The following is a 25,551-nucleotide window of genomic DNA, read 5'->3' as shown; positions in this document are numbered from 1 at the left end:
GTATACGTGTGTGTGTGGATGCCTGCATGTTTGGGAGGGTAGCGGGGTCAGAAACTGCAGTCAGCAGTTACAGGAGGAGAAGAAGGGAAGGAAAGTGACCCACGGCTGCCCTCCCTCCCATGGCTGGCCTGAGCTGGAAGCCAGGAGAGGCCTCAGCTTTAAATCTGCTTCATAGTTTTTATTAGTACATAGGAATGGACATTTTTATTTCTGGATTGAGACTCTTATTTTTTCAACTTCAATGACTACAGACCTCTTTTTTAGCTAAGATGGACCTGAGAAGTCAGAGGGTCTGCTTAGGTTTCCTTTCAGAGCCAGGAGGAAGAGCCTATAATACAAAGTTTAAGGGATCCTGGAAGATGGAACCAAGCTTCTCGGTGATGCCTGCCCCAAGTTGCACGGGCACAAAGTAGCGGGTACATAAGCAGGCCCATCCCTGCCCTGAAGCAGGGACAACGAGAGAGTGCAGAGTCCACCGAGCTCAGGCTTGGGATTCCAGCCCGTTCAGAGGAGAAGCCTATCCTTGGCGGCAAAGCAGGACACCGAGCTTACTCTGGCACCAAAGAGTCTGGGAAGTGCTGGCGCTGGTGGAGAGGCTCCCAGATCCTGGTGGGGAGGGATGGGGCAGAGCCACTTGGAGGCTTCTGAACCACCCTAGGGTCAGGTCCAGCCCCTGGGGGCCCCACCCAGATGAAAAGCTCCTCCATCTGATAACACCCAGGAAAGTGAGTCCAGGTGATGCACTCTTCTGCCCCAGGCTCTGGTAGAAAAAATGAGTTTAGAGCCCCAATCCAAAGAATGTGTAATTAGAATCTGCATGCAGACACAGACAGACAGGTCATACCTGCCCTCACCCAACTGAGAGTACTCGCGGCACTTTGGAAGAAAGGCACAGGGAAAACACAAAGCAATATTATTATCACTTCATTATAATTAGAACCTACAAGTCAAGTCTTGAAAGACATTTATAGCTCATCTTTACTTGTTTAGGTAAGCTTCCCAGAAAGAGCAGGGAAAACAGACTTGAACTTTTAAAATCTAGGCAAAAAACAGATCTGTGGGTCAGGGCCACTATCTAGAGCTCCTCTATGTTAAGGGTACCCTTTGAGGCTCAGGTATATTAACTCTTAGAGCCTAAAATTTCAACATGATTAAAAAAAAAAATAGGCTTGTTTTTTAGCCTTGGAGGGCTCCAGGCCAACTGGAAGCTTCTACCAGCTGTGAAGTAATGTGACCGGTAAAATAGCTGGTGAATTATCCATGACTCAGCATCTGATGAGTGATGTGTCTGCAAAGCAGAGCATGAAGGGAGGATGCTCAACAAGCATATAGGGGAACCCCAGTGTTTCCTGATTATGACAGGGCTTGTTGTCTTGTTTGAGGATAATTCAGACTCATTGGCCTTTTGCCTCTCACCTCCTGCCTCTATTAGAGGCCAGGAGGCGGCGGAATGGGGCCAAAGGAGGAAATGCTCCCTGCTTATTTAGGTATGAAGGGCAACTCTGGTAGGAAAATCCGTGTGAGCAGGTGAGGGCTGATGGTTGCAATGAGTCTCTGTCTCTGTGGATTTCAGGCCCCTATTCTGAGAGCACTTTGGAAGAAAAGGATCCAGAAATGCCTGTGATTGGCCGAGACACTGAAACCAGAGATGCGTAGACATGACGCAGAGAGTCACACCATGTGCGTTGCAGCCAGGTCTGAGGCTTTGTGACTGATGAGGACAAGTGTTGCATAACAACAGCCCATGAAAAACAGGTTTTAAAGGGCCTGTGTACCTGTGTCAGAGTCAATAGACTTAGTGGAGATGCAGTCAGGGATGATCTGCTTCTATTCACCTCCTACTCCCAAAACATAGGCTCCTAGGCTTCCTGGGCTATCCAGGGCCCTGCTTCATGCCTGGCACTGCCTGTCTCATACTCTGAATCCATTTCTGAGTCCTGTTTCCCTTCTCCACTAAGTTGTTCAGGCGCTAAGTCGTGTCTGACTCTTTGCAACCCCATGGACTGCAGCGTGCCAGGTTTCCCTGCCCTTCAGTATCTCCCAGGGTTTGCTCACACTCATGTCCATTGAGTTGGTGATGTCATCCAGCCATCTCATCCTCTGTCGCCCCCTTCTCCTCCTGCCTTCAGTCTTTCCCAGCATTAGAGTCTTTTCCAGTGAGTCGGCTCATCTCACCACGTGGGTGAAGTACTGAAGCATAAGCTGCAACATCAGTCTTTCCAATGAATATCCAGGGTTGATTTCCTTTAATATTGACCACTCAGTCCTTATATTCCAAACTTACCCATCCTTAGTCTCTCCCTTAGGGACTCTGAGAGTTTGAAAATTAACAGTGTTGAATTAACATATCCCTTCTTCTAAGTAGCGTTTTATTGTACTTGACTTTGTGGAGCTGGTGCCTGCCAAAAGGAGACTGGTATAAGCCTCTGAGGCATCGTGTAGCACAACAAGGGGTGGGTAACTGTGTAGAATATTCCAACAGCACCAGATACACGTCTGAAAAGGATCTTTTTTATTCAATGTTGTTCCGAGTTTCTTGGCTGCTATCTTCACTCAGATAAGTTTTCCTCTTCCTAAATTTCTAATCCCTCAGTTTGTCACAACTCACAATGAAAACAAACAAATTTTACTCCCCTCCCCAGCCCCCAGCCCCGCCCCCCCAACCACAAGTGTAGCAATTTTTCTGTGGGTGGGAAGAAACTAAGAGTCCACATCAGAGACCTGAGAAAAGGAAACTTCACTTCTTCAGGGATCACTATGTATTTTTCACTGACAGGGGGTTTCCCTAAAGTAAGGAGTATTCTGTATGCCTTCCGGGTGATTTGGTGCAAAAATCCACAGTGTTGAGAGAACATGGTTATTAGCAGCAAACCGTACAACCCCTTATCTGTTTCTTCACAGGCTCTAACCATGGGGGTTAGAGCCAAGTGCCAGCTCTTCCTGCTAAAAATGTTCACAATTTGATCTACGCCAGCAGTGAGGACTGCAGTGTGAATATATGAATTCTTGCTCCAAACTGGCTAGACGCACACTCTGTAAATGTCATTTCTTGGGCGCCTGGTTTATCTGAGGAACCAGATTTCACCAGCGACACTGACACTAGCTGATGATGTCGTGCAAGTTCTGAATCTTGCAGGGAGAAGATCTTTTAAGGCCCCTTTCAATACGACTGGCGTGCTTCTCACTTTCAAACCTTTTTAGGATGAGGTTAAATCCGCAAATCACTCTACAAATCTGACAAAGTGAAAATCAAACGTATTACTTTTACAAACTGCTCAAGTCCACTTTCTCCTTTACAACATCTGATATAACTGAAAATGTAATAGAAAATATTAAAACCTTCTCCTTGCTTTCTACCACTGGAGTAATATGGGTTCAATATACACCAAAATGGGGCTTCCTTGGTAACTCAGCTGGTAAAGAATAGGCCTGCAATGCAGGAAACCCCCTGGAGAAGGGATAGGCTTCCCACTCCAGTATTCTTGGGCTTCCCTGGTGGCACAGACGGTAAAGAATTTGCCTGGAGAATCCCCATGGACAGTGGAATCTGGTGGGCTAAAATCCACGGGGTCGCAAAGAGTCGGACACGATTGAGCAACAAAGCACAAGAACATACACCAAAATGAAGAACTGAAAATGCATTACAAATTTAAAATACAGATTTTTATATAACAAGATGACCATCCTGGACCTCCGTCTTTAAAAATTAATGTCATCATCACCAACGTATTTTTTGACCATGCAAAGTCAATATCAGGCAAACCTCAAATTCTAATTCTAGGGTAAGAGATGCTGTCTCAAAACTGAACAGACTGTCTTCTTCCAGAATCATTAGACGCTTGTATAGATATGCAATAAAAGCATTAAACTGACAGATCAGTTCATCTCTAGGTATTTGTTAACCTGAGAAAGGACATAGATATACCATGTATACAATCGTCAATCAGATACTCTGCTTTGCCTCAACATGAGCTTCATTAAGGTTTGTACTCAATAGAACTACTATCTACGTATACTTAAATGAAATATAATTTTCCCACTAAATGGAAAATTTAGTTAAAATGTGTGTCATTATTTTGGCAGGCAATGAATAACAAGATGAGGGAGCTACATGTTCAGTAAATTTAAAGTGGAAAATGAGCATTTGTTGTTCAAATTACAAAAAAATTCTTGTTTGCCCGGAATCCAAATTGCTTGAGATGTAAAAAAAAAAAAAAAAAAAAGCTTTGGAAATATTCTGCTTTTATGTTTTTTATAGGAGATCAGCCCTGGGATTTCTTTGGAAAGAATGATGCTAAAGCTGAAACTCCAGTCCTTTGGCCACCTCATGCGAAGAGTTGACTCATTGGAAAAGACTCTGATGCTGGGAGGGATTGGGGGCAGGAGGTGAAGGGGACGACTGAGGATGAGATGGCTGGATGGCATCACCGACTCGATGGACATGAGTCTGAGTGAACTCCAGGAGTTGGTGATGGACAGGGAGGCCTGGTGTGCTGCAATTCATGGTGTCGCAAAGAGTCGGACACGACTGAGCAACTGAACTGAACTGATGGTTTTTATGTGACTAGTAACTAAGCTTTTACCCCAGGATATCTGCCATCTGAGGTTCAAGTGCTATCTGAGGTTGTATCTGCTCTAGGTTCTATGCCCATGGGAGGGCCCTGAATGGTTCTGAAGAGTTGTGTGTGCCCAACGCCCAAGGACAACACCCACAGAGCAAAGAGGTAGGAATTTACTGTGACTGAGCATGTGGATGGAAGCTGGCAGCTGGCCTGGGTTCAAAGCCCTGCCAGACCATTTAATTGCTGTGTGACTTTATGTGAGTTATTATTCTGTTTTAGTCTCAGTTCCCTTATCTGTTAATGTGCATCATAGGCTTGTGAAGAATATATAGAATACAGAGTATTTAGCATAATATTGGCACATAGAACAATAAACATAGGCCATAAACGTCAGTGATTATTATTCCCAAATGTTTTTCTCCCAATGGATCCCAACCTTCAGTCTATGGTTTGACCTGACTAAATATAACGATAGGACCATATTCGGGAGGGTTACCATAGAAATGCCTATCACCTTTCTATCGCCCCAGGTACCACTGCTAAAACTCCATCATTTGAGCAAGCGTCAACAGAGTATATTTGGATGTAGAACACAAGTGTTACTATTAGCAGTAACAACTGCAAACACTTCTCTGCAAGTGTTACATCCTCTGCCTCGGAAGTCAGTTAAGATACAGGGCTCTGCCCCAGCTCAAACCCAGAATCCCCAGCTCCTGCTCCCTGTGTCTCCAAACACCAGGCTCACCATTCATCGTGGCCTTCTGACCAATTACAGATTTTCTCACTTCTCCCAATGACTGTGTGCTCTAGATTTAAGACAAGCAAATCTTCTTTCATCTAGGCCAGTGCAGAGCAAGCATGAAGGAGACATTTGTTTCTCTTCCTTGCTTGACTGTCAGGTTGTTGGGAGCTGGCCAAGGACAAAGGATAGCACCTTGGGGAACTGCAAAACCAGTGTCAGCTGCCTGGCTTTCACAGGCTATACAAACTCCTGGGGTTTTCACTTTTCCCTGGCACTCAAGCAGCGTGACAAGGAACCCCACCCCATATGTGGTGAAAGCCGGCGTGCCCCTCCCTACAATGTCTCAGGGGACTCCCAAAGAGCTTCCTTGCCTCCCAGTCACCTCTTTTCCAGATTTCTTGCTTCCACTGCACTCTTGACCTACTGCATGTCTTGCTTCTTAGAAGTCCTCGGTTCTCCTCACTGTTCAGTCCCATGCTGACCTTAATTTCTACATTTTCGCCAAAGCACCACTAGCAGGAGGCTGTGGTATGTGGCAGCATTTGGAGCAATGGAGAGGTGACAAGAACAACAGGAACAACAAATCTCAGGATATGAAAGCCCATCAATTATTGTCACCTGGGGGAATTTCCTGCTGGCCTTAAACCCATCTTGGTTTTGTTTTTTTTTTTAGTTATTGGAGTATAGTTGCTTTACAGTGTTGTGTTCGTTTCTGCTACCTAGCAAAGTGAATCAGCTGTATGTTTACATATAGCCCCTCTTTTTAGACTTCCTTCCCATTTAAGTCACCACAGAGCACTGAGTAGAATTCCCTGTACTATCTATATCTAGGTGCCATTTCCCAGGTCCTTCCTCCCTTTGTACGGGCCAGTCTTCTCCAGATTCAAATTTCTTTCTCATGCACAGCACCTAGCTCTCCATCGCTTGCTCCCCACTAAACTCATATCTACATTTGCAAGTCTACCAGCTCCCTCAAGGTGCTTTGCTAAGCGGAGGCCTCTCCCTTTGGGGTTCTGCCCTTAAGCTGCATAATGATCTGAGAGAAGCTTTGCAAACACATGATCAAAGTTATAACATGGACATCTGCTCCCCACAATCTCTGTAAGAGAGAGGAGGACAGCATAGTGAATAGGATAGGGTACCAGTGTGGCTCGATGTCAGAGATCCACAACACAGTAGCTGAAAGAAACAGAATTTTAGCTTCTCCACACAGAGATGTCTGATCTGGACCTGGGGCACTGCAGAGTCCTTGCATCTGATTGCTCTTCTATCCCTAAGGTGTTGTCTTCATCGCCCAGCTCCAGATGGCACATGGCTACGTTCCAGTCAACTAAGCAAAAAGGAGCCGAGAGCCAGGGGAAGGGCTGCTTCCCTCAGGCATAACCTGAAAGTCGCCTGTATCATGTTCCTTCGCATCTATTGGCCAAAATGTGACCCCACGCCTGCAAGAGAGGCTATGAAGCAAAGTCTTTATTTTAGGTGACCATGTGCCCAGCTAAAAATCAGGGCTACTCCAGAACTTTGCCCTTCAGTATTGGTAGCCACTGATTCTGAGTGGCTATGGAAACAACCTAAGTGTCTGACACCAGGGGAATGGATAAAGATGTGGTGCATACACGCAATGGAATATTACTCAGCCATTAAAAAGGAATGAAACTAGGTCATTTGTAGAGACATGGATAGACCTAGAGAATGTCATAGGGAATGAAGTAAGTCAGAAAGAAAAAAATTCTGTATACTAATACATATATGTGGATTCTGAAAAAATTGGTATAGATAATCTTATTTACAAAACAGATATAGAGACACAGACATAGACAGCAAATATAGGGATACCAAAGGGATAATGGTGGGGGGTCAGATGAGTTGGGAGATTGGGGTTGACATATGTACACTATTGACGCTGCGTATAAAACAGATAACCAGTGAGGACACACTGTCTAGCACAGGGAGCTGTACTCAGTGCTCTGCGGCAACCTAAATGGGAAGGAAATCCAGAAAAGAGGGGATATATGTATACGTATAACTGGTGCACTTTGCTGTATAATACAAATACAACATTGTAAAGCAACTATACTCCAACAAATATTTTTAAGAAAATTAATGACAATAAATCTAAATCAGTTAAAAATTCAAATTCAGTTCTTCAGTCAGTCTAGCCGCATTTCAAGTGCCCCATGGCAAGAGCATTGCACGGAGTGGATGTAGGACATTTTCATCATTACGCAGGTTCTACTGGACACTGCTGCTAGAGCAGAAAGAGTGGGACCCTGGGGCAGGACTCGTAGTCACTGTCACCAGCAATATAAAGATTTACTTTGCCCCTCTCACGAGGAGGTGCCTTCAGGCTGAGGACTTTTCCCAGTGCCGCTCTGTGCTCTGGTGGCTCACTCGTTTGAGCGTGCCCTGCAGTTGTTCACCAGACAATATTGGGTCGAGGATCTAACACAGGCCTGGCACATAGTAGGCAGTCACTAGATGTCACTTCCCTATGTGTCCCCTACCCACCAAGCCCTCATCCATACTCATGGTGCCCCTTCCCTGTATAAAACTTATTTCTGGAGTCCTACACTGCCTCCCCGAGGGACAGGCATCATTAATCACTCCCCTATCACAGAACCCCATCCCTATCACACAAGGTGATTTTTTTCTTGGGCTCCAACATCACTACAGACGGTGACTGTAGTCATGAAATTAAAAGATGCTTGCTCCTTGGAAGAAAAGCTTTGACAAACCTAGACAGTATATTAAAAAGCAGAGATATCACTTTGCTGACAAAGGTCCATATAGTTAAAGCTATGGTTTTTCCATCAGCCATGTACGGATGTGAGAGTTGGACCATAAAGAAGAGTGAGTGCTGAAGAACAGATGCTTTCAAATTGTAGTGCTGAAGAAGACTGTTGAGAGTCCCTTGGAAAGTAAGAAGATTAAACTAGTCAATCATAGAGGAAATTAGTCCTAAATATTCATTGGAAGGACTGACACTGAAGCACCAAAACTTTGGCCACCTGATGCGAAGAGCTGACTCTTTGCAAAAGACCCTGATGCTGGTAAAGATTGAAGGCAGGAGGAGAAGAGGGCAACAGAGGATGAGATGGCATCACCGACTCAATGGACATGAGTTTGAGCAAACTCCAGGAAGCTGTGAAGGGCAGGGAAGCCTGGCATGCTGCAGTCCATGGGGTGGCAAAGAGTTGGACAAGACTTGGCGACTGAACAATATCACAAAAGAGGATTTGAGACTTGGCCAAGGTGAGGGAGCAAAGTGTCTACCAGGGTGGGGGCTCCAGCTCTCTCTTGCTCTGCTCTTTAATGTCCCCTTCAATGCAGGGAAAGCCTAACAGTGACAGATGACCACATTCTCAAGCTTTTTTAAGAATTCATGGGAAAAAATAATTACATATACTTGCAGAAGAGAGGGAGGTTATTCTCTCTAACTAATCCAGCCCTCAGGAGGAACATTCGTCTCAGACAATACTTGCTGGGAACATTCTGAGCCACCTGAGAACCCAAGCCAGTTCTTTATTCTGAAGGACTGCTGGAACCTTAGAGCTGGGTCGCTTTGTCCCCTTGACCTTTTGCTTCTGGGAGGTCTGTGACCTTAGATTTCCTTTCTTGAGATCAGGAATTCACACGCTGAGACATACTGTCGGAGCTGCTGGAGGCTAAAGGAGTGAGGGAGGAAGCCAAGGGTGTGGAAAAGTTTCAGCATTGGTCCCTCAAGTGAACATCTGCATTTGGGTTCTTTGGAAAGAGGGAGGAATCATGAAATTGCTAATTCTTAAATTTCGTGGGGTCACTGGCCTGTTTGAGAGTTTGAGACTGTCTCCTCAGAAAAATGCATGTACACACCAAAATCTACAAACATCTTAGAAAGTTCATGCACCCACTTAATTAAACTGTGTTACCATTTGACTTGGAGTCCCCAGTGATTGCCATGGCTTCAAAAAGTTTTATGAGAGAGCATTATCAGGCTTGAAGAAGTCCTCCGGGATCCCAAGCTCATTAAGCGCCAGGCTTCATAGAGGCCAGTTGTAGCCTGATGTCACAGCTTGTAGGCTCCATTTTCCCTCTTTTTTTTTTTTTTTTTTTTTCCTTTTTTGGATTTCTTTGTTTCTGGGAATATGAGGAACTCCTTCTCTAGAACGACACCCCAGGGATAAAGTCAGCCACATCCACCAGGCTGAGAAAATACCCGAAGGTTCAGCCAGGAGCACAAATTACCCTGATTGGAAGATAGGGAAATGAAAATGCATGAGAAATGAAAATGCATGAGGCTCAACTGCACAACTTTCAAATGAGAAAATAAAATTCCTGATTTGAAGTCTCCTTGGGGAGGTTCTTCTTTGCTCTGTGATGGGAACAAAAGGTTATTGCCTTGGTGGATGGCGGATGTTTTCTCATTAGCATGTGGGCGGCTTGATGAGAGGCTTCCTGAGGCCTCTTGGCTCAAGTGCAGGGACTGAAGTGTGAGTGGAGGGTGGAGTGAAGCGAGGAGGGGCCACACAGTCAGAGACTGGATTGTTACAACCTGTGCTGTCCGCTGGGGCTGCCATCTATGACACTTTGAGCTCTTCCTGCTTTGCCCAGGGCTGCATTTCCTGGGGCAGCTGGTGTTCATAGCTTTGGAAGCTCTGCGCATTCAGTCAGTAGTTCTCAGCCCTGGCTGTACATTAGGCCCCCCCCCCCCCCCCCCCCGCGCGAGAACATTAAAATCAGCACTGCCCAGACACTGCTCTTTGACTAGTCTGGAATGGATTCCAAGATTCCTGGAAATAAACACTCCCTGGGTGATTCCAGTGTCCACCTAGGGTAGAGAATCATCACTCTCAGTGTTGTTGAAACTATCGTAGGTTTTCTGAGGAGTTGTAGAGAATTTAGAAACTTAATAATCAGAGAAAAGCTAAAAGGACTGTTCCTTTAACAAACATGACTGCCTTAGAGAGAGAAAAATCATGTTGCCCAAGAAGGTTGACCAGGAAAACGGGCTGTGGGTACGTTTGTCCTCCTTTCAGTCCTTAAATAACAGATTCTGATCAGCTTTGGTAACAAAACTGAAGTTCTGTTAAACACTTAATGAGAGTTTCCAGAGAGAATTAATCAAGAATGAGTTTAATACTATTCCAATTAGGCATGGGTTAAATAATGCAAACCAAACAGAGATCAAGTAGCCTGTGGGAGTCCCTCTGGTCAGGGAGGGAGTGGCTGTGCTCTAAGGTGGGGAAGGGTGGCTGTGCACGTTACTTGGCAATAAAATCTGGTGAGTTTGCACTTCCTTACAGTTTAATATTATTCCAGTGAGGGTAAATGTCACTTTTCTTCCAACTAGATTATTCTTGTTTTTAGGAAGCAGGCAGAAAGTTAAGGGTGACCCCTGGAGACTGGTCAGTCATATATCAGAGCAATCAGTAAGTTGAAGGTTTTAATTCTGGTTCCCACAGAAGCATGCTCTAAAACAAGGATTATATTAAAGGGTAAGTAGTTCATTTGGAAGGTGATGCTAGGAACCATTGGAAAGACAATGGAGAAGGTAGAAGGGAAGAAAAGAAAGGGTATAGAGGATCTGTTATCAAGCAATTACCACTGAGGGCAACTGGGTTGCCATGCAACCATGCAGACGTGCCTCGGTCACCCTGACTGAGATGCAAGGAAGCTGGGCTGGTTATCCACCAAGTTCGCATCCACCATAGACTGAGGGCTACTTCTAGGATATTAACCCTCCTCTTCTGGCTATCAGGCCTAATGTGCTCCACTGGCCAGATAAAAGCTCTCAGAGACAGAGAGGCAGGTATGGGGAATAAGCAGCCTTCGGCGTACAGAGTTCATATGAGCAAGGCACTAACCGTGTCTGCTGCAGTGGATGAATACTGAGAGTAAAGTAGCCATCCACCCATCCATCCATCCACCCATCCACCCATCCCATAGAATCATGAGCAAGTGATGTGTGTGCTCAGTCGCTAAGTCCTATCTGACTCTGCGACCACATGGACTATAGTCCTCCAGGCTTCTCTGTCCATGGGATTTTCCAGGCAAGAATACTAGAATACAAGAGTGGGGTGCCATTTCCTCCTCCAAGGGATCTTCCCCACTCAGTGATTAAAGCTGCATCTCCTTCATCTCCTGCATTGGCAGGTGGATTCTTTACCACTGAGCCATCTGGGAAGCCCTCAATCAAGTGGCAGACATATACAGTTCAGATTAAGGGCTGCTTACATAGACGCTTACAGAGTTCTGTACAGGGACTTTGCAGAGAAGAACCAGGAGGGTTCACCTGTCCACCATATTTCTCTTTATCTGCCGGCTAGTCTCCTAGCCCACTTGATCACTAAATTTAGGAAGTATTGTTTACTCTGATTCTCCAAAAAAAAATCTGTGGTGCTTAAAACTTCCTTCCACCCCCCATTCCCACTCCAGTGCTCAAAACTCAATGACAGGTTGGCAGGTGGAGTCACCTTGGATCTGGCCTGTAAGAGATAAAGGGAGAAAAGTCACTTGGTAAGAGTCATTAACACGAAAAGAGATGAAAATGACCTACCCAAGCTGGGCTGGATCTCCTGACCATTTTTCCATTGTTAACTGCTCTGTTTCTATCAAAGGAGCCTTTGCCGTGACCTCTAGACCCAACCCAAAGCATGTATTCTTTAACAGTTTTCTGATATTTCTTTATGCTAATCGAGTAATCAAAGAAATTCTTACCAGTAAGAAGCCAGGAGTGAGCCAGAACGCAGGGTCACTGCAGGGAGAGGGGGGGAATCATTTCCAGTGAGTGAAAGTCAAATGCAGTCATTTCATCCTTTAACAGAGCCAAACAGAAACATCTACTAAATCTTCAGGCTTCAAAAAGTTAGTAGGGATTTGCAGAATCAAATCATCTCACTCAATCCCTGGCCTCCCTTTCTGTGGAGCAGGGTTTGGGGTAAGGCAAAGGCCAGGGAAGGATGAAGTGGAGGGGGCCCCTGGAAGGAGGGGCTTGTGGGGCAAAGGGCTGGTAACACCTGGCACAGAGACCTAGGTTCCTGTTTTTGCTCCATGCGCTCATCTCAGGAGGCGCCATCAGTCAGACAGACAGCAATTGCCCTTCTCCGAGAGTCTGCTCTTAATTTACTAGTCCACCTCTCACATTCTCTGCTCCATCCCTTAAAGTTAACAAGTTGTGTGGGGTTCACTGAGGACATTTGAACCAAAACATAATCTCTTTTTCTTACTTCAGCATGCCCAGAAAAAACATCAGTTAAATTTCTAGGGCTTCTCTAAATACTTTCGATTAAAGACATACATTAAATGCATCACAGTGCCTCGCAAATTATGAATTTTTTAGAGACAATACTAATGTAGCCCTAGAGTCTTCTCCAGTTCTGGCAGACTTAAAAATTCTCTTTATGGCCTTTTCTGATTATAAAAATAATTCACCTCATAAAAATTCAAACCAAACAGAGATGAAGTAGACTGCAGGAGTCCCTCAGGGTCAGGGTCGGGGTTAGGAGCAACACAAAGCCGGGAGTGTCTGCTATGCATGTTACTTGGCAATAAAACCTCGTGACCTTGCACTTGGACAGGGCACTAATGACCAGACGGCTCCATCGTCACAGTCACATGGGCCTCTTTCAGATGTCCCGCCTCCTGGGGATGGAGAGGTGGAGGCATCAGGCTCCTGGCCTATTTATTCTCTTCTGTGTATCATGCAACACAATTCCACAATTCCATACATGCTCACTGAGTGCCAAGCTCTAAGACATTGATGAGCAGGGCAGACAAAAGAGACAGATCGCCTCTCTCCGTGGCCGGTCTGAAGGGAGACAGACCTAAAGAAAACTGGCCACACTCCTCATACACAATTGTAATCAGTGATGAGAACTCCTGAGGAAAGGAAACTGGTCCTAAGAAAACAGGTAACAGAGGACTCCACCCTAGATGGGATTGAGGACAACTTCCCTGATGAGATGATGCTGAGATCAGAAGGGATGGGGCAGTGAAGTGGGAGCCCTGGGCGTTGCAGATGGCAGGGACAGCATGTGCAAAAGCCCTGTGGTAGGAGGGGACCTCTGCAGTTCTAGGAAGGCTTGAAGGGAACAGAGAAAGGTGGACAATGCAGTGGAATCAGGCAACGTTTTTCAGTCAGTCCAGGGTTTAAGCAGTCAGGAGGGTTTAAGCTGGGTTTGAGCATGTGGATCGGTAGGGGGTGCCTGGTAGGGGGGAGGCATGCTGATGCTGGTCACAGCTGGAGGGTGGATAGGGCAGGGCAAGAGCAGTGGCTGCATTATTGATGGGTATAACTCCAGCTGTGGTCTACTGCGACTGTCCTGGCCAAAGCAGCTGGACATGCCTGGGGCTGGCATGTGCCTCCAAAGCCTCTTATGGCCACAAACACAGCATTACTGTTTCTGTGACTGGCTTCCAGACCCTAGTCCACCCTGCCAGCCCAACTGCATCAGTTTCCCTGACGAAGCTTCCTTGAAAGTGTTATTTGCTCAGTTGTGTCCGACTCTTTGTGACTCCATGGACTCTAGCCTGCCAGGTTCCCTTGTCCATGGAATTCTCTAGGCAAGGATACTGGAGTGGGTAGCCATTCCATTCTCCAGGGGATCTTCCCAACACAGGAACTGAACCTGGGTCTTCTGCATTGCAGGCGGTCTCTTTACCAACTGAGCCAACAGGGAAGTCCACTCCTATACATATAGATTCTTATTTAGACAGTCTCAGGAGGGCCCAGGAATCCAGTTTTAAAGCTTCTGAAGAGACTCATATGTGGGTCCACATTTTTTTCCATTTTCTCCACAAAGATTTGCTTGGGAAGATGGTGTTGAACCTTGGACTGAGCACTGGGTGTTAGTTCAGTTCTACTACTCCTAACAGTGTGGCCTCAAACAAATGACTGCACATCATGAACCTCGACTTCACCATCTGTAAATTGGGCATCATATTTATTTTCTTCCTGTGTGCCTGGAGGGGCATGGAGTGTGTTTTGAGGATCTAATGAGATGCTGAATTTGAAAGCTTAACACAAATACCTGATATTCTTTACCTGCAAACAAACTATAGTTTTCAGTGTGGATAAAGAATTGAGATGCTTTTGAACTGCGGTGTTGGAGAAGACTCTTGAGAGTCCCTTGGACTGCAAGGAGATCCAACCAGTCCATTCTGAAGGAGATCAACCCTGGGATTTCTTTGGAAGGAATGATGCTAAAGCTGAAGCTCCAGTACTTTGTCCACCTCATGCAAAGAGTTGACTCACTGGAAAAGACTTTGATGCTGGGAGGGATTGGAGGCAGGAGGAGAAGGGGACGACAGAGGATGAGATGGCTGGATGGCATCACTGACTCGATGGACGTGAGTCTGAGTGAACTCTGGGAGTTGGTGATGGACAGGGAGGCCTGGAGTGCTGTGATTCATGGGGTCGCAAAGAGTCGGACACGACTGAACTGAACGCATTCAGATTTTATTGCTTGGTGCTTTGGCCCTTTTTCCTCTGGTTACCTTTTGTAAGTGAAAGCTGGCTAAAGGCATTGATGCTTGGTTCCAAAGGCACCCTCCCTATTCTCTGAGGAAGTGGTGGTCTCCTCCCCCCTTTCCTAAGGGTCTGTCCTCCCTCTAGGCAATGGCCACCCTTTCATGTGCTCATACACTCGTCCCTACTGTGGCCAGCATCGCTCTTCCCGCTACCTGTTTGCTATGTGCCAGGCATTGAACTTAATTCTTTACACTCATTACTAAACGTTACCCCCATCACCCTCATTAAAGATAAGGAAACTGAGCTGTAAAGAGGTCAGGTAATTCACTGAGGGTCATGTGGCCAGGAAAGCAAGGAGCTATTTGAACTGATTAACCACTCTCTTACACCATTATTTGTAGGAGTCATCTGACCATTAGTCTTAAATTTTACCTTTGCCTTTCTTCCAGAAGAACAGGGGTGTCATAAGGCAATGGTGACTTTTCAAGTGAGTACAGATACAACCTCGAGTCTCATTAAGCAGGGGAAATACTCATAAGATTGTGAGCCTTCTGAGAGCAAGGACATACTCATTCATCATTGGGTGAACGGCACAGAGCAGGTGTTTGGTAAAGTTTGTTGATGAATGAAGCATCGACACAGTTTACACAATGGCACAACATAACATTTATCCCATGAGATGATTTGTATACCTATTAGAAGGAAGACAAAGGTGAGGCTCAATGACTTGCAAGGCTACAGAGTGATTTGCTGCAGAGAACACCAGCATGGAAGTCGGATGGATCACAGCTTTGTTCACAATAGTTATCATGTGACTCTGTGGCACTGAACTAGGTGCTCATCCCCTGGAATCTCCACATTGTGTGTTTGTGTGTTCAGTCACTCAGTTGTGTCTGACTCTTTGCGACCTTATGGTTGCAACCTTATAGCCCGTCAGGCTCCTCTGTCCATGGGTTTTCAATTCTCACATTACTCATAGGTAAAATGGAGGTGTTTATAGCACCATTTACATAGTATTTTCTTGAAGTTAAATGAGATGATGCATAAAAGCATCAGGCACATAGTAAGTGCTCAGTAAATACTGGCTCTTGCTAGTGGAAATAGAACAGATGAATTCTGGTCATTTGGCTTCAGCTGAATGTTCTTTGCCCTAGATTTGAAGTATGTGGACAGTATGTTTATACTAAACAAATACATAGCAGAATATTAGAGAATTTATGACAATACTTACCCAAAGAGTTGGCATTTATTTACATTAATGGAAACCAAAGTAGTAGGACCCTCGGGACTGAACAGGGGTGTGTGTCTTTGACAAACTTGGGTCCTTGAAACTAAGAAAGATGGTCCCCTCTGCTTGTAACTACAGTGGCCAGCACACTGACCCTGGCTTATTGTCACTAACTAATTTCAGTCGTTACCTGAGGCATCACTTGAGAATGGAATTCATCTATTCAACAGTCATTTATTGGGCTCCTATTGTATCAGCCACTGTGATAGGAGTCGGGATGTGATGGCAAGCCTAAGAGGCTGTGCCTGCAACTGCATGAAGTTGTGAACTAGTAGAAACACTGGAGAGGCTATTCTTAGCCCTAGAGAATCTTGGCACCTGAAGAGCCACACCCGGTGGAACATAAGATCACTTGGGCAGACGGCCACCAGCGTCTACTATTTTTAATCTTTTTTTAATTTATCTTTTAATTGGAGGAAAGTTGCTTTACAATGTTATGTTGGTTTCTGCCATCAGTTCAGTTCAGTTCAGTTCAGTCGCTCAGTCATGTCTGACTCTTTCAACCCCATGAACTGCAGCACACCAGGCCTCCCTGTCCATCACCAACTCCCGAAGTTCACTCAAACTCACGTCCATCGAGTCAGTGATGCCATCCAGCCATCTCATCCTCTGTCGTCCCCTTCTCCTTCTGCCCCCAATCCCTCCCAGCATCAGAGTCTCTTCCAATGAGTCAGCTCTTGGAGAAAAATTCCTTTACAATGTTGTGTTGGTTTCTGCCATATAACAACTCAAATCACCCAAATTATACATACATCACCTCCCTCTTCCCTGGTGGCTCAGATGGTAAAGCATCTGCCTACAATACAGGAGAACTGGGATCAGTCCCTAGGTTGGGAAGATCCCCTGGAGAAGGAAATGGCAACCCACTCCAGTATTCTTGCCTGGAAAATCCCATGGACGGAGGAGCCTGGTAGGCTATAGTCCATGGGGTCTCAAAGAGTCAGACACAACTGATCAACTTCACTTTCACCTCCCTCTTGAGCCTCCCCACATCCCATCCCTCTAGTTCATCACACAGCACCAAGCTGGGTTCCCTGTGTTATATAGCAACTTCTCACCAGCAATCTATCTTACACATGGTACTGTACATAGGTCAATGCTACTCAGGGTTTGTTATAGTCCATTTTCTCTTAGTGGTAAACTTGTGAACAAGTCTCAAAGTCCATTTCTGCTTGGAGGAAATACAGGTAAGAAATGGTCATGAATACAAAACAAAGAGGAGTAGAATCCAAGGATCCATGAAAACTTCTGATGGTAGATACCCTCTGCCTGCAGAGAGAACTCCATGCCTCATCCTGATGTAATCTGACCATCCTTTACAATGCTGTCCCCAGGGATGTGTGTTCTTGGCTGGATGGAACAAGGAAGGGAGTCCCTTTGATCTTCCACGATGAGACTTACCTCCCTTCAGTGTAGATTCACAGAGATGGTAGCTTAGTAGAGAGATTTAAATTATCCAAAATTAACTACTGGAAACATAACACAACATTTACAAGAGACTAAACTATATTTATGGTCTTGGCCTCGTAGCTACTGATACAGAGATAACCAGAGTTAAAAACATTGGTTTACATGTCCTCTTACTAAGGGAAGTGTTTATTTCCAAAGAAACTGTGTTCTTATTTCCAGATCATATTTTCTGCGTGTCCCAAACCCAGCACTGGAGTTGGCAGAAAGGACATAGCTACAATTTGTGTTGTGCCTTTTCATTTGTATGAAAGGCAAATGCCTTACATAGGACCTGCCTTGTAGAATTAGCTTAGTAATCAAATGAGATCATGTATGTAAAACAGCACAGTGCCTGGCATGTTACAAGCTGTAACTATTTGTAGTGGATGTCTGGTGTTGGTCTGCCTGGCACCCATCTCTCCCTTAGGGAACAGTCCTCCCATTTCACATGGTCTTGGTAGGTATGGAACCCAGACTGGGCTGATCATGGTACCCCGTCCCTTATCTGCGGCAGACAAGAGTCAGGCCAACGTGCAAAAATGTGCAGAAATGAAAACCGGGTGGACAGAGAGACAGTCCTGGCACACTTGCGGCCAACTTTGGTCCCTAAACCCAGATTCCTATTTAATAGCTCCTTATGCAGTTCTGTCAGCTGCTCTGAGCTGAGTCACAAAGGTGAGCCAAAAGTTCCTCTTTTGCTTAAGTGGCTCGAGTTGGGTTTCTGTAACGTACTGTTGGGATCATGAGGACGTGAGAACGTGAAGCTGGAAGCCTGTACGACAGGAGGATGGGATGAGGCCGTGACCTTTCAGGAGCCCACAGCTGAGAGGTGATAATGTTCTTGGTCCATTCCCAGGTCTTAGTCACTGATGTTTCAACCGGCTGCAGAACATCTCCTTTCATCTTCCTCTCACCTGTCCTGGATGAGTTACACCATGTGGCTCACCCCCAAATGTCCCCTCCCTTCCAAGTCTCAGAGACAAAAAGTAGGCTGAGAAATGGAACCGGGTCTTAGCAACAGGGACCCCTCACTTGTTTAGACAAGGAAGGACACCCAGTGGTCAGTCCAGGGGCTGGAAGGAAAGCAAAGTGGGCATAATGAGCAGTGAAATTTAAACCGGAAAACAGGCACTAATCCCAGGGCACTGCCTGTGTTTCATTCACCTTTGGAGTCCCCGGGGTGAGTGTAGTATCAGGTGCTTCACTGAGTCCTCTGGAAAGTCTCAGTGAGTGGAAGGAATCTGAGTAGGCAAGTTCACTCGGGTTATAAGGCCATGTGGGACGAGGCCCTTTCAGGGGGAGTGGAAAAGGCTTGAGACCTGCCTCCTGCCTTCAAGGAGCTCCACCAGAGAGAGGGAGGTGAGGAAATCACTATACTGGGGGAATTCAGTATATCATGGAGATATGATTCCAAATCCACGGGGTGGAGCTGTCTCTTGAGAGGTTGGAAAGGCCGGGGAGTGGGGTTTCCGCTGGCCTCTGGTGGGGAGGGAGGGGGAATGGTGACTAGGATTCTGAGTGTGAAGAGTAAAGCAGAAGATCAGGCAGCTGTGGGTTAAGAGAAGCAGGAGCCTTAGACCTGTAAGGGGTCAGGAAGATATAGCTGAACAGATAAAATGAGAACTGTCCTGGTGGCCGTGGGGGTTTGTAGTAGTTAGGACTTGTGGGAGGGTGGTGGAGAGACTTCTGCTCACACGTTCAAATCTGTTGATCGAGTAGCATTTGACCTTGACTGACTGGTGGGATGCTGGGGACAGCTGCCTTTGGTGGCAATGCAGAGGTGTGGGCAGAGTGCTGTTCTTGACAGCAGCATCCAGGAGCTTGTGAGTAAAGGCAAATCCTCCACCCTACCCTAGACCTGCTAATTCAGAAACTTCAGGGGCGTGACCCTGCTGGTTGTGTTTAACAGGCCTTCCAGATGATTCTGACGTCTGGCCTCGTGCAGTCCACGTTCAGAGAATGTCTAGGGGGGCCATGCAGGCAAGGTGGGCTGGCATCTGATTGCAGGATCCTGAAGGTCAGATTCGACACTTACGGTTTCCCTGGTAGTTCAGCTGATAAAGAATCCGCTTGCAATGCGGGAGACCCTGGTCCGATTCCTAAGTTGGGAAGATCCCCTGGAGGAGGGCATGGCAACCCACTCTAACATTCTTGCCTGGAGAATCCCTATGGACAGAGGAGCCTGGTGGGCTACAGTCCACGGGGTCACAAAGAGTCAGACATGCACATAGCGCAGACATAGGGCATTTTCCCTGTACCATTGAGAAGCTATGAAAAGTTTTGGAACATGAGCCATGTTTTCACTCTTTCACTCAGCTAATGTATATTGTATACCTACCATGTGCCAGGCCCTACACTGGGCATGGGAGAAAATACACCAATGTGAGTTCAGGCCAGCGTTTTAAGTACAAACTTATCTGGAGAAAAGATTGCCATTGCCTGTCTTTTTTTTTTTTCCCAATCTGATTTACAAATGGAAAAAAACACCTATTATGCTCTCCAGAAACAACTCTGCTGCTTGTCTGTGCCAACAGAAGTTATTCAGCTAAACGTTTACTAAAGTTTCAAACACTAGGGATGGGACCTGATGAAGGGAAAACAGGGGGACACACATATGTGTACACACACACACACACACACACACACACACACACACAATGGAAAGGGGTGATGGGAGGGTCAAAGGAAAAAACTTCCAGATGTAAAATATATGAGTCCTGGAAATGTCATGTACCATGCAGTGACCATAGTTAGTAATGCTGTGTTAGATACCTGAAAGCTGCCGAGAGAATAGATCTTAAAAGTTCTCATCATGAAAAAAAAAATCTGAAACCATGTGAGATGAAGCAAAGTATCTAGGCTTCGCGTGGTGACCATTTCACAGGGTGTGCAGATATCGAACCACTATGTCGTGCATCTAAAACTAATAACACTGTTATGTACCAATCATATCACAGTTTTTTAAAAAATTTAAACAAAGGGGTGGGAAGGAAGCATTTTTCTGCTGTCCATGCTGCCTGTCAGAGAGCTGCCTTTTACAGAGTTCTCAGATGGACCTGCAGCCTTGGACTTTGGAAGGAGAGGGCCGACTAGCTCCAAGTGTTTCTATGTTTCCCTAACAGTTTTGGAGGGTGGGAGGGGAGAGAAAGGGAGGAGAATGAAGGAGTCAAGTGTGGGAGGCTTGCTCCTGTTCTCAGACATCAGTCCTGCCCGCTGCTCAAGGAAACTGGAGCTTGATTTCAAAGACGAACAGGTCTTTTCATCTGAGTCCAATGAAACAACCAAGGTGCTCGTCTGGAAGGTCACGTGTCCTCAAGACAACTTTCAAACCTTTTTACTGTCTATGCAGGCAAGCATGCTAAATCGCTTCAGTGGTGTCCAACTTTTTGCGACCCTATGGATTGTAGCCTGCCAGGCTCCTCTGTTCATGGGATTCTCCAGGCAAGAATACTGAAGTGGGTGGCCATGCCCTTCTCCAGGGGATCTCCCCAACCAAGAGTTCAAACCTGGGTCTCCTGCACAGCAGGCAGATTCTTTACCATCTGAGCCACCAGGGAAGCCTTTGCTGTCTGGCCAAACTGGGGGTGAGGATGGGGAGGCTGGAGCACCTCCAGGGGTCCCTGTCTGCGGCCACGAGGCTCCTCCATGTACCCATCTGGCAGGCTGAAGTTGGTGGGCCTGGCCCTCCCCTGGGGAGAAACCTACTAAGGCAAGTGGTGATTGCATCAAGTGGCAGAGGCCAGGACTCAGAGGTGTCCCAGGGCTGTTTCAGATTGAGTTTCTCTCTGGCCTGTAAGAAATGAGACAGGTTTCTGATCTCCCCTAAACCCTTTGGCTCCTGAGTCTACACCCTCTGCTACCCCAACAAAGCAATTACCATCCACTCCTTCCTCTGGGCGGTCCTCTGCTGCTGCTGCTGCTAAGTCGCTTCAGTCATGTCTGACCCTGTGCAACCCCATAGACGGCAGCCCACCAGGCTCCCCCATCCCTGGGATCCTCCAGGCAAGAACACTGGAGTGGCTGCCATTTCCTTCTCCAATGCATGAAAGTGAAAAGTCAAAGTGAAGTCGCTCAGTCCTGTCCGACTCTTCGCGGACCCCATGGACTACAACCTACCAGGCTCCTCGGTCCACAGGATTTTCCAGGCAAGAGTACTGGAGTGGGTTGCCATTGCCTTCTCCAGAGCGGTCCTCAGCTGGCTCCAAATCAGAGGAAAGGACCAGGAGAGAGAAACTGAGAAATCTCTGCGTTCAGCATCACCAGTGCCACCAGCCCCGTTTCTGTGTCCCGTGTGTGATAGAACAACAGCACCCTGGCTGATGATGACCCCCTCCTCATTTGGCTGATACATGACACCCCTCCTCATTTGCTTCCTGGGGATTGTTTATTAGAGACCAGCACTTCAGAGAGCAAGGGCCAGCTTGAACACAATAGGCAGCTCATCATCACCGGCATGGTGGAGCTTATTTTTAACTAATTACATTACAGAGGGGTGGATGGCAGGGAGAAGAGGGTGGGGCATTATAATTGGATGAATTAAAAAAAAAAAGATACCCAGTTTTTTAAAAATCTCAGGCTTAATTTAGTAAATTTCAATTACAAAGGGAGTTACTAAACTGCAGATTATTTGCATTAGATCCTTAATCACCGCTTCATTTGTACCAGGGATCATCAATAGAGATTCTGGGGAATGCGTTGTCAGAATAAGAGATGGGTCCTAATGAGGTCTTTGTTCTTCCTGAGTCTCTCTTCTGGAGCTCTTTCCTCCCTCTGTGGAGAGGCACAGAGTTTTCCAAACGGGGTGGAGATGCCTTAAATTAGAAATGGAGCATGTGAAGGAATCAAGAGTTTTTCAAGCTGGCTTTACCCCTGGAAGAGAGGACGCCATACTCCTCCAGCTCTCTTAACAGGGTTTTTAAATTTCCCTCACATGCATTAGCTCTGCTGGGCTCCTATGGACGCGTCTGCTCCCGTGCCGGCCACAGACACCTGCCTTTATTAGCTGGCAACAGAGAGAATGGCCTTTTTGGACCTTCCTCTTGCGAATAATGGATATGCTGCCATAGACCTTCCTGCTTCTGTTTTTTCTGCTTCCTCTGAAGAAAGTGTGTCCAGTGGTCCCTGGCCACTGGGTCTTTATTGGAAAAGCTGTTTTCCAAGATCATTTAGCTCTAAAAAAGTGATGAACCCACAGGGACTTTGAGACCTTGTGTGTGTGTGTGCGTGTGTATGTTAAGACCCATTTTGTAAGAGAAGGTCTCTTTTTTGGGGCTGGGTGAGAGGAGTAAGGAAAGGGTAAAGTGAATAAAAATCTCTCACCTAAATCCTAATGCCTGCAGTTCTTTCCTTCATATGCCACCTCCTACTCTGCAGGGCTTTATAAAGCACTTGTTTATTATCTCATAGGTTTAAAAATTGCCCTCATCTTGCAAATGAGAGAACTGAGGCTCAGAAAGGTTAAGTGACTTGCCCAAAGTCACTCAGCTTAGGGGGTGCCAGACTGAGGATTTCAGTCCATGTCTCTGAATCCCGTGCTCCTTCCAATACCCCAAACCACTTCTCACAGGCTGCCGGCAGCCCGCACATTTACCCCATTTGTAGAGGTCGGCGTCTTCACTTTGACTTTTCACTTTCATGCATTGGAGAAGGAAATGGCAACCCACTCCAGTGTTCTTGCCTGGAGAATCCCAGGGAAGGGGGAGCCTGGTGGGCTGCCGTCTACGGGGTCGCACAGAGTCGGACACGACTGAAGCGACTTAGCGGCAGCAGCAGCATGTTATCCATTTAAACTTCATTTCTGAATCTGTGTATTTCAGCAACAGTTTTGTTTCAGAGGACTCCAGAGAGTAGCCTTACTTAACCTTCCTCTGGAGGGATGTCTCTTTGGTGGGGAGCAGAGAAAAGGGTGGAGGGGGGAGCGGAAGGGAGCAGCCAGCAGCGAATTTTCCCAGTTTTCCACTGGAGGAAGCCAAGGCCTGGGGAATCAGACAAATCCACGATTCTCCTGGCATTCTGAACGTTTGCCAGGTCCCTGCTCTTTGCTCTCACTATTCCTCTGGGCTGGTTCCAAGTGTGGAGGAATGCCTGCTGAAGTGTTTGTGTTGAGGTTGTGTGTGTTGGGGAGGGGTGGAGTGCGGGGAGACTGATGCTGGCAGGAAGGAGGGTGTTTACCAAAAGTCCAGCCAAGCCTTGGGGTCACAGGGGCTGGTCCAAAGTAGGAAGTGTCCTCTGAGCTGGAGGGGCATTTATGTCCTCCAGAACCTCCTGTATTCTGTAGCTTCCTCTGCTCTAGCTGGCTACCCCCTCATGGTACAGATAGAATATGTGTGTGTGTGTGTGTGTGTGTGTGTGTGTGTGTGTGTGTGTGTGTGAAGTCGCTTCATTTGTGTCAGATAGAATACTTTGGTGAAATATTTTTAAGCTAAATACCTGGGTTCAAATCCCACCTCCACTTGTTAGCTGACAGATCTGGGTAAGTCACTTAACTTCCCCATGCATCAGTTTACTCATATACTGAATGAGAATATTAACATCCACTCTCTGGGCTGCTCTGAGGTTTAAACGAATGATGTAAAGCAAAGAGCAAAAGGTGGCTTTGATTAGCAGAGGGTTTGAGGCAGCCAGGAAGTGGGAGGATAATAAAAGGAGACTGCTTGTCCCACAAAGACATTAGCAAGAGGGCAGGAGTGGGTTCAGTGATGAGACAGCTTACAAGGACTTTTGCAAATAGGCCATATGCTGGCTCTGGGGGAACACTGAGAAACTAGTTTGAAAAGCACAAAAGTCATAAAATAGCACTGGTATTATTGGTTTTTTCCCCCTTAGTGTGAGCAAAAATATTCAAGCTGACAAAGCCAAGCCAATCTTCTGGGAACAAGACTCTAAATTTACTTGTGAATCACCTCAGCTTCCTTCCAAGAGAAAGACACCCCCGTCCCTTCACCCAACACCCCCATCTATGACGCATTAGGATCATAACGTCTCAGTTTCTCCCACCAAAATCACAGTCCCTCGTCGTGGGCTTGAGGACAGCCCTGAGGTCTGGTACTGTTTCCTTGTTTCAGTCCCTCTGGCGGTTGGAGTCAGTTTCCAAAACACCCTATCAAGGGAGCGGGATGCGCGCCAAGCTCTACAGTGGACACTAGGTGGCGCCGGACCCCACATTATTCAGGGAACTTGCCCCCCCCCCCCCCCCCTCCACCGCTTCCCTTTCTGGAAAATTGTGGCTGCAGTGACATCCTCTTCTCCGAGAAGGGGGCTATTTCAGTTTACGCCACAAGCATAAAGGGCCACTAGAAGATTCCCCTCGGCTTTGCTGCTAACTGGGACAATTGTCCGGGTGTGGCTACGGAAGGCCGTTCCCGGACCTGAAGCTGGAGACCCGGCAGTCAGTTGCTGAGCTATATATAACTTGTTAGGAACAAGTAGCTTTTTTCAATTTCTGCTCTGCCCAAAGGGGCAGGAAGGAAAAGAACTTTCTCCCTTAGGAAGAGGTGGGGGGCGGGGAAAGTGGCAGATGCCCACGCTCCTCCCTGAACTGCCTGGCATCTGCCTTGCCCGCAAGGAAGGGAGCCGAGGACTTCCAACCCTGACCCCATGCCATTTCATTCCAGGCCCCACCCCTTCTGGCGGGGATCAGCCATCCTCAGTGCCCCAGAGGAGCTGTGTTGTGCGTTTATTTTCTGTCGAGGGATCTGGGCTGAGGTTGCCATTAAGTACCCGCTTAATTTCATTGCACTGAGAGTACACCCTCACAAGGACCGGTGGCATATTAGGATCCCGAGGGCTGTGATCACAAAGTTCTTATGGACAACAGCAGTAAGTGGCAGTTATAAAGTCATTTCCAGTTTTCTAAGTGTTTATGAGCACTCTACCTACAGAGGCAGGTGAATTTCATTTTCTGATTGCAGATAAAGTGACTGACACGCCAGGGTCTCACGGGAGCTGCTGGCACTGATGTCTCTTTGAAACAGTGATGATCCTTGTTGCTTACTATCATTTTCACTGTTATGTTCCCTTTTGTGTAGGAGGCCAAACAGAGCACTTGCCTAAAGACAGCTTT

General features: G+C 46.6%; 2 long non-coding RNA genes across 3 annotated transcripts in view; one reads left to right on the top strand and one right to left on the bottom strand.

The window, feature by feature from the left end:
• LOC121819030 (uncharacterized) overlaps window positions 1-9,631 on the top strand; it is a 29,647-nt gene extending 20,016 nt beyond the window's left edge. The window contains exons 3-4 of one of the 2 annotated variants that reach the window (XR_009599813.1): window positions 4,259-4,724; window positions 6,583-9,631. This is a non-coding gene — a long non-coding RNA (uncharacterized LOC121819030). Of the gene's footprint in view, window positions 1-4,258 lie in introns of both variants that reach the window. The other variant, XR_006059159.2, reaches the window with a different exon arrangement.
• A 2,045-nt stretch (window positions 9,632-11,676) lies between these two features.
• LOC114113914 (uncharacterized) overlaps window positions 11,677-25,551 on the bottom strand; it is a 123,007-nt gene continuing 109,132 nt past the window's right edge. The window contains exons 3-4 of the long non-coding RNA XR_006059157.2: window positions 12,001-12,097; window positions 11,677-11,768 (exon numbers count right to left, since the gene is read on the bottom strand). This is a non-coding gene — a long non-coding RNA (uncharacterized LOC114113914). The remainder of the gene's footprint in view (window positions 11,769-12,000; window positions 12,098-25,551) is intronic.

The sequence above is a fragment of the Ovis aries genome, chromosome 3 (assembly GCF_016772045.2).
Source record: "Ovis aries strain OAR_USU_Benz2616 breed Rambouillet chromosome 3, ARS-UI_Ramb_v3.0, whole genome shotgun sequence".
Classification (NCBI taxonomy): domain Eukaryota; kingdom Metazoa; phylum Chordata; class Mammalia; order Artiodactyla; family Bovidae; genus Ovis; species Ovis aries.
This window is presented reverse-complemented; position numbering and strand designations above follow the sequence as displayed.